This window comes from Echinops telfairi, unplaced genomic scaffold, assembly GCF_000313985.2.
Source record: "Echinops telfairi isolate 266 unplaced genomic scaffold, ASM31398v2 ScPeMD7_37;HRSCAF=141, whole genome shotgun sequence".
Classification (NCBI taxonomy): domain Eukaryota; kingdom Metazoa; phylum Chordata; class Mammalia; order Afrosoricida; family Tenrecidae; genus Echinops; species Echinops telfairi.
Window position 1 is genome coordinate 1930075 of NW_022103935.1, and position 10901 is coordinate 1940975.

The 10901-nt window shown below is 60.9% G+C and overlaps 1 protein-coding gene and 1 long non-coding RNA gene across 2 annotated transcripts in view; both read right to left on the reverse strand.

Annotated features, from left to right (window-relative positions):
- IGF2 (insulin like growth factor 2) overlaps positions 1–3135 on the reverse strand; it is a 13399-nt gene extending 10264 nt beyond the window's left edge. The window contains exon 1 of the mRNA XM_004717217.2: positions 3046–3135. The gene's annotated coding sequence lies outside the window, so the exon portion shown is untranslated. The remainder of the gene's footprint in view (positions 1–3045) is intronic.
- Positions 3136–4322: 1187 nt separating this feature from the next.
- LOC123521694 lies at positions 4323–10663 on the reverse strand. Its single transcript, XR_006680075.1, has 2 exons — positions 10570–10663; positions 4323–4473 (listed from the first exon to the last, which is right to left on the reverse strand). It is a non-coding gene; the product is annotated as an uncharacterized LOC123521694 (long non-coding RNA).
- Positions 10664–10901: the final 238 nt, after the last annotated feature.

Here is a 10901-nt window from a genome sequence, read left to right on the forward strand (position 1 = left end):
CGCTGCGAGCCTAGGCGAAGCCGCGGCTGGGCCGACGCCTCGGGGCAAATTCATCCCCTGCTTGGTTTGGGGACTCGGGGGCACCCCCTGCCACCGCCCCTTGGTCGCCTCCGCAGCCTGCGAGCGCATTTCCGGCCTTCGTTGGCCTCCAAACGTCGGGCGAAACCCCGGTTGCGTTTGGTTATGCTTCAAAGAGGCGCTTCTGCACAGGGCCCAAAAAACCGGAAAAATTGGGGCGTGGGGAGGAAATGGGGGCGCAGAAGTGCGGAGAGGCTGGCGTGTGAAGGACCTCTTTTGGGATTTTGCGGACAGAATTGCCACTGGAGCCTCCCACCCCGGCACTGGGAAAGTCCACGTTCTTAAAGGCAAACAGGGTGCAGAGAACCGCGGAGGGCGGCCTGAGCACACACGGCCACCCCTGGAATTGGGCAATGTTGGGGTGAGGGGCACGGCGGGTCACACGTGGAGTGCTGCCTGATAGGAAGTACTACTGGGGTGGGGGGCAGTGAAATGTGGGGAGCTGACGGCCTGTGCGGTGGCCACTGTTCATCCCAAATGTCAGCCAACGGGATCCCGGACTAAAAGCGGGGAGGGTCCCCCCAGAACCCGGGTTGGGCCCCAGGGCGCCTTGGGCAGGCAGGGGTTAATGCTGGGGGCAGGTGTGAGGACCCAGGCAGGACAGAGGCTGCTTCTCACATTAGCTTGGCCAAGCAGAGACCCCCTCCCCCTGAAAAACAGCCTATTCCGACCCCAGAGCCCAAGGCTCCAGAGGCTGCTCCCTTCCCAAATCCCAGTTTCCATCAATCACCCCCTGTCCATTCCAGGAACATCTGGCCTCAGCTTCCCCACCCCTGGCTGCCCCCCTTCCGCTCCCCACAGTCCTCCTCTGCGGGGGGAGCCAGGGAGCCCCCAGAGAAAGCCTTGGGTGTGTCGTATTGCACACACACCCCTCTGTGGTGAGACTTGACACGTTTGGGGGTAGGGGGCAGTCAGAGAGAGCCTGCCTGTGGGTCTCCATCAAAGTCAGTCTGAGGCTCCTAGGCCCAGGAGGCCGGAGCTGTGCCCAGCCTGTGTGCCAGGCGCTCTCCGGCCTCCTGGGGCAGCAGGGAGGGAACAATCCAGAGTGGTGGGCTTTCCCTCTCTTAGGAGGCCTTAGGGGACAATCACACCAGGCCCGTGTGAGGCTGCCCACTGTCAGCACGGCAGGGCGCCTGCCCGGGAGAGATCTGTGAAGCCCTTGGAGCTGCGCCTGAGCCGGGAACCTTCCACGGTAGGAAGAATGGGTATGGGGCCTGCCAGGGCCTCCGGGATCTGTTGGGGTGGCACAGGCACACCCCTGCCCCCACAGGACGGCCACTAGACTGTCCGCACCTTATTTAGTCACAAACAAGCCCCCAGGGGCAGGCCCCAGGCTGGGGCCCATGTGGCATGAGCAGTGCCCCACCCCCCAGCAGTCAGGGCGGGCCGCTGCCCAGTCCAGCCCCCAGGATAGGGAGGGCCCGGGTGGGGTGGGGGGGTCTCCCTTCCCATGAGAAACTTCAGCCCCCAAAGCCCCTCTTCCCCAAAGCCCTTCCCCACGCACCCAGCAAAGCGGGTCTCACTGGACGCACCAGCCTGGATTCCAGATCTGCTCAGGACGCCTGGAGCCCCAGTGAGACTCGGCCCTAGGAAAGGACGCTGCGCACACGGCCTTGGACTCCCCCAGCACGTCGGGCATTCCCTCTTTCCCCTGCCTTTCTCAACCACCCCCTCTCTCCCCGGCCCTGACGCTGGCCTCAACCCCCACTCCCACCCACCCCCATTCTCTGGGACCCAGCCCAGAATTTTGCAAACCCATTTGTCCTCCCAGGGTCCCTGAGTGCCCCTCCCTCGACCCCTGCAAGGCCCCTACCATGGAAGCTCAGACTCTGAGCTGCCGGCCAGGAGGACACACCGCTGCTCAGCCAGGAACCTGAGCCCTGCTGGGGCCTCCAAGACTCCCAAGACACAAGCCCACCCAGGGCTGACCAATAAAGACGCCAAGCCAGGGAAATACCACAAGTACGTATGGCCTGCCCAGCCGGGGGCTTTGGGTGGGGTGGGGCTTGTGACTCCATGCCTGTGACCCTGACTCCATGAGGCCCTGACCCTCACTCAGAGGACACTCCTGACCGCTCTCTGGGGTGGGCAGCCTGCAGGCACCAAGGGCCAGCACAGGGGGCTGAGAGGTCTCTTGGGTTAGGCCCAAGGACACAGACCCAAGGACACCACAGGCCCACTGGCCAACCGGCACGTCCTCATTTCAGGCAGCTGAGCCTCACCCGCGTGCATGCATGCTCTTGAGCACACACACACACACACACACACACACACACACACCCCTGCCTTCCTCCCCCAGTACCTGATCATGGAACCAAAGATACCTCCATCATTCGCCTGCCTGCTTTGTACAACCACCCCCCAAACAGGATCCCCCGCTTCCCTGACACCCTCCCCAGCACATGGGACAAGGGCTCTTGTGAAGTCCTAAGAGACCCTCGTCTCGCCCCCCACCCGACCCCAACGCCTCACTTGCTGATCACATCCTGCACGGTCACAGGCCCAGGAGCTGTCACCCCCTTTGATGAACAGCCGGACCCAGAGGCAGGCCGGGTGTCTGGAATGGGGCCCCACAGCCCAGCAGCCCAGGGCCTGGAGGCACTGGCACCCCACGCCGAGTCCTACTCCCCCCAGTCCCTCCCCAACTCATGAGTTTTCCCTCCTTCTCTCACCTTCTTCCCCTCTCCTCAAATTCTGTCTTCACTCAGACCCCCTACCTCTCCTCCCTGGGCGGCCTGCCCTCCCCTCTGCCCTTCTAACTCCTCTCAGAGCCTTCTTCTTTAGGACTTCGGGGAGACCAGCAGCACCTGGAGTGAGACCGACTGTGGGCTGGACACCAGCTATGACTCTGTGCCCCTTCCTGGCCAAGGGTCTGCTCCCGCTCCGAGGGGCTCCAGAAACAAGGATCCTGTGAAGGCCTGGCCTCGGACAGCATGACATCTGCCGCCTGCGGTGCCCGGCACTCACCTCTGGGGTCTGGGCAGACGGACAGAGGGCCTCAGTTCTGGAATCTTTGGGACCACACGCCACAACAGTTCACCTCAGGGCTAGGGTCTCGGGCAGCTCTGGCTGGCTGGGGGGCAGGCTGAACAGAGGGCTGAGCCGGGATGGTTGGACGAGCCGGGAGGGCCTGCTGCTGGGCTCTGCCTCCCACCTGCTCCTCCACCGGGTCAGCAGTCACTCTTCGGCCCCTAGGAAAAGCAGGGGGGTGCACCTGAAAGGATCTCTTAAAATACACCCTGCCCCTCCCCTGCTTTCCAGGGGGTCACCTTGCCAGCGAGTGGCCAGTGTCCCCTACTCCACACTACCCCTATTGCCACCCACTTCCCCCTTCTTCCAAGCCCGACAGAGGGACAGAGGGGCAATCAGCTTCCCTACAGCTAAGCCTGGAAATGTGTGGGTGGGAGGGAGGAAACCCTGGGTGTCTGCCCCCTCCTGACTGAGGACATTCTGAGTACAAATGTGTGTGTGTGTGCCTGTGTATATGTGTGTGCTCGTAATGAGCCCCTTCCCCACAAAGCCAGGCTAAGTGGGGGGAGGACTCGGCGTGGAAGACAGGACCCCTGGCACAGGGCACCCAGGCCCACTGCCCAAGAGAGAAGCGCTCCCTTTAATCTACCGGCATTGTCCCTTGGACCTCACCTCTTCCCAATATCTTGGTGGGATTCTAGTGGGGAGGGAGGGGGGCTGCAGGGGTGGGGAGGGAGATGTTTGACTTTTAAAAATGGCATAAAAAAACCTGCTTCAAACTCTTGGGGCCCTGGCCCCTCTGCATGGTCTCCTGTTTGTCTCTGGTGGGAGGGGGGGGGCAGGTGGGGGGTGGGGTGGTCAGCGGGCTGTGCCACAAGGAGCAATTTCTCACACACATAAAGGCTGGCCTTTTGTGCAGAAACAGCTGTGCCTGCCTGCTGGGAATTTCGGTGTGCCCTCCCCCCCAGCCCCTGCCCCTGCCCCTCCTATTCAGCTGATGGATTAGTGAAGAAAAAGCCATGCTCCCCCCAAAAGCCTCTACCCCCACCTCCCCTCCCTGGCCACCCTGCTGCAGACCCCTCTCCCTACCTGGGGTCCTGGCCCTGCTAAGGTCAAGCTGCTCCTCAGGTGCCCCAGCAGCTTCCCCAAGCCCCCAGCCACCCACGCCTGGGTGACTCCCCCAGAGGGTCTCCCTTTACCTGTGCTCTAAGCACTGCGAAGCCCCGCTCGTTCCCGGGCGGTGGATGAAGAGCACCGGCAAGTCACTGGTGCCCAGGCTTCTCTGGCAAAGCTGCCCGGACGATGATCCACTGGCTGGGCCAGTATTAGCAGCCGCCGCCAAAGCAGAGGGTGTTCCGGTCGTGGGGGCCAGACCCCCCAGCTGGGCCGCCGGAGAGGAGGAGGTGGAGGGGGAGGAGGAGGAGGCTGCAGAGACGATGAAGGGCACTTTTAGGGTGTGCATGGTGTGGCTCCCCTAGAAGCAGGAGTGCCTCTCCACCGAGCAGAGCACCTGCCAAGTGCCAACTGGAAGGATGGCTTTTGCCCCTACCTCCTCCTCCTCCTCCTGGCCCCCTCCACGCCGTCCCTCCTCGCTCTCAATTATCCCCTCCAAGTCCAAAGGGGCTCTGCTCCAACTTGGTGCTGGCTGGGGCCAGTGGCTGGGCACCTTCTCTCACCCAGGCACAGTGCATAGGGGGTTGTAAGGGCTTGCCCCGCCCCTCACCAGGCAGAAAGGCATTTATGGGCATGGGCATAAGCAGGAAGCTGACCCTGCCAACTGGGAGGTGGGGCTCGGGCAGCGGAAGCTGGGGGGTGGGCAGAACCACACTTGAGTGACACTTGGAAGTTACTTGATACCCTGGAATGTGGGCGGGTGTGGCACGGGTAAATTGGGAGGGGTTGAGCGTGGGGAGGGAGCAGAACTCCAGGAAGGGCAGCTGGATAACCTTGCTGGTGCACCCAGGGCAGTGGAGACATAGTCCAATGATATTTTTCTTTCTCCTGGTCTCAGTTCTTCCTCCAGGGCAGGGATTCACTCCTTCTGCTACTCCCCCTTGGCTCTTCTATTACTCACACACGTGGTGCTATGTGCTGAGTGACCCAGAGCAAGCTCCCTGCTTGCAAGCACTTGGGGATAGGAATAGGCCGTCAGGTTCAGCCTTCTTGATTCTGCCTGAAACTCCAACTGAGGCACAGGCCTAGAGCTGGCATGCCTGGGAGAGAGGCATACACCTGACTGGACTACATCTTACTGGACAGTAGAAGCAGGTCCATGGCCCTGAACCAGGAGCCCTGAGATCTCTAAGATCGGCCGTTCAGAAGCACTAGCAGCTCTGAGGGAGAAAAATGGAACTTTTTACTTCCAGAAAGCGTTCCATTCTCAGAAACCCAGGGGCAATTCTACTCTGTCCTATAGGGTCGCTATGAGTCAGTATTGACTCGATGGGAGGGAGTTGTTTGTGTTTTATGTGGGGGGCGGTTGGTGCCCCTGAGCCTGCAGGGGAAGCTCACCAAGCCATGAAACCATGCCTGCTCCCCAGAGGGCTTCTTGCTCCCACCCACTCTGCACCCCACACTCATGCCCACCCTCTGTTGGTTTACACTGCCCAACTTACTGGTCAGCCCTGGGACTTAATTCTCCCTTCAGCCTCACCATTAGAGGGTTACGAAGGTGGGGAGAGCTGGGCTTGCTGAAGTAAAGTGTGACAGATTGGAAGGAGGATCTCAGATATGGTGGGTGTCCCCAACAGGAATTCAGATGTCCTAGAGCGGCCCCAGCCCGTGGGAGGAAAGCAGGCAGGTCTCCTCACCAGGCTACAGCTGAGTCACGTGTGGTTGGTGCGTGGGTGTGATTTCAGTCACAGGGCTCCAGCTCTGCTGTGGTGTGCCTTTGGCTTAGTGGCCCCATGGCCACAAGCTGACACACCTCACCCCACCCCACCCCTGGCAGCAGCCACATCCACATGTCTGTCTACTGCCAGGGTCCTTTGGGAAGGCTGCTTGGCCTGCCCACCCTATAGGGACTCCAGGGAGGGTAAGTGGCTGACCCCAAGTCTGACAAGATGTCTGTGGATTTCTTGACCAAGATGGAGGAAATGGGAAGGGAAGTAACCCCCAGTCTGGAGATAAGAACTCTGTCCTAAACTGCATTCCACCTCCAGCCTGCCCCTTTGGGGATGGGGTGGGTGAGTAGTACAGAGGGCCCCAGCTAAGCCATGGTGCCACTGAGGCACGGCCTGAGGTATTGGGGTCAATGATTTAGGGTGTGGAAACTGATTTCCTAATGCTCAAAGAGGATTTCCCATTCACAGAAAGGGGCACATGACTCATAGGGTTGACAACGTGGGGAGACTGACCACAAATGGAACAAAAGTTGGGGTGCAGGAATGAAGGGCAGACACATGACAACCAATATGTCCCGATTACACCAGCTCTTAGGCCTGTGAGATCCCCTTGTCCTGGGGTTCTGGTTGGACCTCACTGAGGTGGGACAGAACTGGGGGACCCCCTGCAGCCTCCAGCGCCAAGTGGCCGCCAATTGACTGTTATGTGGCCTCGTACTGACACCTGGTGGCCAAGGTTGTAATTACCACGGCACAACCCAAAGGTTTTCGACAATGGATTGAGGCATTCCGTGGATCCTTGGGGGGCGGGGGGCGGCGGTGGTTGTGCAGACAGAGGACAGTTTTCCGACAGGGAGAGTGTCCCCCTCTGCCGAGTTGGGGCACAGCGGGATAGTCACTTTTGTGTTTGGATCTGAGTTTCTCATTCAGTCTCTCTCTTGGCATTCCGGAGCTAGCAGGACCCCCCACTATGAGAACCCACGTGGGGGTGAAGGGGTGTCATGTGGGTACCCAGAGCCACAGGGTAAGCCTGGAAGGTTCTGAGAATGGGAAGGAATAGCGTAATTTGTGCCAAGATAGAACCAGGTGTTACTGAGGGGCTCCAGGCAGACTGGGGTGACCCTGGCTCGGTAAGGGGCCGGGGTCCTGAACATGTGTTCTCAACACCATGCTCCCCCAAGTTCAAGTTCGGCTGCCTGACCCAGAAAATGGAGCTTCCTAAATCTGGCCTGGGCCTGACACCTTGTGGCCACACAGAGCAATTGTGGCTTCCACCCCAGAAAGAGCTTTGCTTTAGGATAATCAATGCGCTTATTGAAGTCATGTAAAAGTTGGCCAAGGAAGTGGAAAGAATTGATGCCTATGAACCACGGTGCTGGAGAAAGTCCTGAGTGCACAACGGACTGCCAAGGGGGTACACACATCTGTCTTGGAAGAAGTGTACATCAGGTCTCTGTGAGTCAGTCGGAAGGGCCCGCACAGCTCCCAACAGCACTAACATAGTGCGGTAGGAAAACAACAGGTCCGGCCCGAAACCTGTTGGGAGGAAGATGCTTCTCTGGCTTTTGTGCTGCCCATCTGGACCACTCGCCCTTGGTCAGCACCTCAGGTGAAACGGCCTGACCCCTTGTCCCCACACGTCCCCTAGATATGCCAAGGCCGCAAAGCCCCGCATGAGAGTGGACCCCGGGAAAGCCAGGTGGGGCCAAGGCTTAGTCTATCCTCTGAGCTGTGGCTCCAATGGGGCTGAGGAACAGCTTCTGAGGGTGACCAATGGGGCTGAGGAGGAACAGCTTCTGAGGGTGACATGGGTTCAAGCCCCGCCCCCCGTCTCCCATCACCATGAGGAAATGCTTATCACGGCCAATTAGAACTTTCTTTCCCGGGCGAATGCACAAGCCCTGGCGGGGCAGTGGGTTACCCATTGGGCTGCTAAACACAAGGTTGGCAGTTCAAAACCACCAGCCGCTCCTCAGGCGCAAGATGAGGCTGTCTGCTCCCAGAACGGACGACAGTCTCAGAAACAAACCCACAGGAGCCGGTCTACTCTGCCCATGGGGTCGCCGTGAGTCGAAATCAATTTGAGGGCAGAGGCTTTGTGGGTGGAAAATATAGACCTGCCCACAGGCTTGCCATCATGGGACTGCGGTCCACAAGGTCGGCAATTAGAAACCACCAGCCACTCCCTGGGAGAAAGAGGAGGCTCTCTACTGCTGTCAAAAGAGACCGTCTCAGAAACCCACAGGGGCAGTGCTGCCCTGTCCAATAGGGTGGCTATGGGTCGGCATTGCCTCGATGGCAGCGAGTTCTGTTTGCTTGTTTGTTGAAGGGGCTCCACTGGCAGGACTAAGCTGCACCTCTGAGCGCCATGGCATCACCCCCCAGAGACAGGGAGGCACCAGAGCAGGCTGCCCTGTGCAGGGCCTCCTTGGTGGCCACGTGGTCTGGCAAGGCCCAATGCCCTGAGTCAGAACTCCGGGTGCTTTCACCCCAACTTGCCCTGTGAGGGCACTGAGTGGACAGACCTGCTCAGTAACCTCCCCCCAACTCACACACTGAGCCCCCCAGCCGCCCAGCGGGATGGGGCCAACTTTGGTGCCTCTTGGTGAGATGGGAACAGGGGCTCAGGGCGTCCCCCAGGCCACACAGCCTCCACATAAAGCTTGCCCTGGCCAAGGGGGCACATCCTGCAGACCAAGTGCGCTGAGGTTGTATGAGGTGAGAGTCCATCGTCCCTGCATCTGCCGGACAGACATCCTCTGTCCTTATTCTGGTTGGCTCTTGCCCACCCGTGGAGGCCCAGAGGATGGCCATCCTCCGGCAACCTGCTGTGGCTTTCGAGGGTCAGGGATGGGGGGGTGGCTGTGCCCTCCCAGAGGCAGCCACCGCCTGCCTGACCCCCAGGCCTGGCTGGGAGCTGACTTTGCAAAGCTGGGGCATTTGAGGCTCTCTCTGTGGGGGGAGGGGCCCTCAGTCCCTCTTCTTCCCGCCCAGCCGGGACCCTTGACCCCCTCCTTCCTCACAGCTGGACCAGGGTCAGAGGGTTCCCCTGTGTGCAGCCAAGAAGCCCCCCCACCCATGTCAGCACAAGTCCAGCAGAGCGCAGGGCCCTTGAGCCTAAGGTCTCCCAAGGCCAGCTCCCCCCACAGGACCACCAGTGTGTATACCCACCCTGCGGCCTGGAGCCCGAGGCCCAGAGACCAAGAGGGACTTCCTGGGGTCACACAGCAAGTCCAGGGAGCAGCCAGGCCCCCAGACCCGTGGTTCCCCGGCAGAGGCCCGGGACCAGGACCAAGTTTGAAGACAGTCTGACTTTGAAGAACAAAAGCGGGTGTCCAGTCTCAACAGGGAGCCCCCAGATCTGTTTTCCAAAAACACAGATGGACAGGAAGGGGGTCGGGGCTGAGGAATGTGGGCTGCCATGCCCCGCCCCGGCCTCTGCCGAGTCAGCTGCCTGGGCTGCTGGAGGGAGGGGGGCCAGCTCCTCCAGAACCCTCATTTCATGCAGCCCAGCACTGGGGCCCCTTGGCCCCTGGGGACCTCAGGACCAGCATTCTAGGTGTCTGCGGGACCTCAGCCTACCCTGCACCCCTGAAACCCGCTTTTATGTCCCTGGTGCCGCCAGGCCGCTCCTGGGGTGTGTGAGGTCGGAAGGGGGCTCTGTGAGAGGGTTAGGAGGGGCCGGGTGCTGTCTGTGCCCTGCAGTGGGGGGTGGGGAGGGTCCTCCATGCACTGGAAGCAATCTGTCCAGCTGTCCCCACCATGGAGGCCAGAAACAATATTGCTGGATGGGGCTGGGCTGGGGGAGGGGGTGTGAGGGGGTGCTGAGGGGTGCTACCTCACCCTGTTCATTGTGTCACCAGCTCCAATCCCGCCCCCCACCCCACCCCCAACACTCTTTCTTTCTGCAGTTGACTCTTCTTCCATTCTGCTCTGGGCTGGGGAAACTGGGGGGCTCAGGAATCATGAGTGAACCCCAATCCTGCTGGGTCCTGCCTGTTACCTCCTGGGCCCGGGATCTGCCCCCTGGAGTCCGACTCACCGTGAGAACAAGGGCTTGGTCTTCAGCCTGCAGTGCCACGGGGAGGACCAGCACAGCCCAGCTGGTTCTCAGGGACCCCAGCACCATTCTCCCTTCTCTTCCTCTCAAACTCACACCCTAGAGAGCCCAGGTGGCCCCCACATGGAAACTCCCACTGGTGGGGACGCATGGCTGGCTGGGGACCTCCTGAACAGCTGGCCCCCAAGGGAGGTCTGGCCTAGCGGTAAAGGGGGCTTCAAAAGTGGGGCTTTGGCTCCCTCTGCTGGCGCCTCTGTGAATGTCAGCCCCCACCTGCCGCCCATCCCTGACCACAACTGACCACCACTGCTGGGGAGGGGGCCGGCCTCTCTGGGGTCCCAGGACTGCTCCTCAGTGCCCACAGTCTGGCTGTAGACTGTCCCTACTCCCCGGGCATCCTCTGGGATCCTGCTGAGGTGTCCTTTGCACGGGGGCAGGGGAAGGTCCCCCAGACCTCATCCCCACCTGGCGGCACCTCCTCAAGCCCAGTTGCTATCCCATCCTGTGCCCACCTCTGGTGCCCACTGAGGGCTCCTCAGCCTCAGCCCCTCCCCACCACACGCCTGACCCGAGGTGAGGACATAGGTACAGACAGGTGCGCAGGGCCAGCAGGCTGACCTGGGGCGGCGTCCAGACCCCACAGAGGGAGGCCCTGGTCTGTATGGGTCAGGAGCACCAGGCCCGTCCTTCGGCTTCCTAGACGGCAGAGTGCGGCGGGCACAGCCAGTTGGGTGGCCCTGGGCTCTCCAAGGGGCTGTCCCATATTGGCCCGCAGTGGACCCTGCTCCCTCAGGGCCTGCATGCTCGCCAGGAAGCCAGGCCCCACCCTTCTCTTCCAGCCCTGCCCCCAGCGACCTTGAGGTGCCTTTTGTCCCTGCCCCCTTGACCCAGTCCATTTGGCAGGGACGAAAAGACCACCCAGCCACCTGAGTTCCTGACCCCCCCCCCCC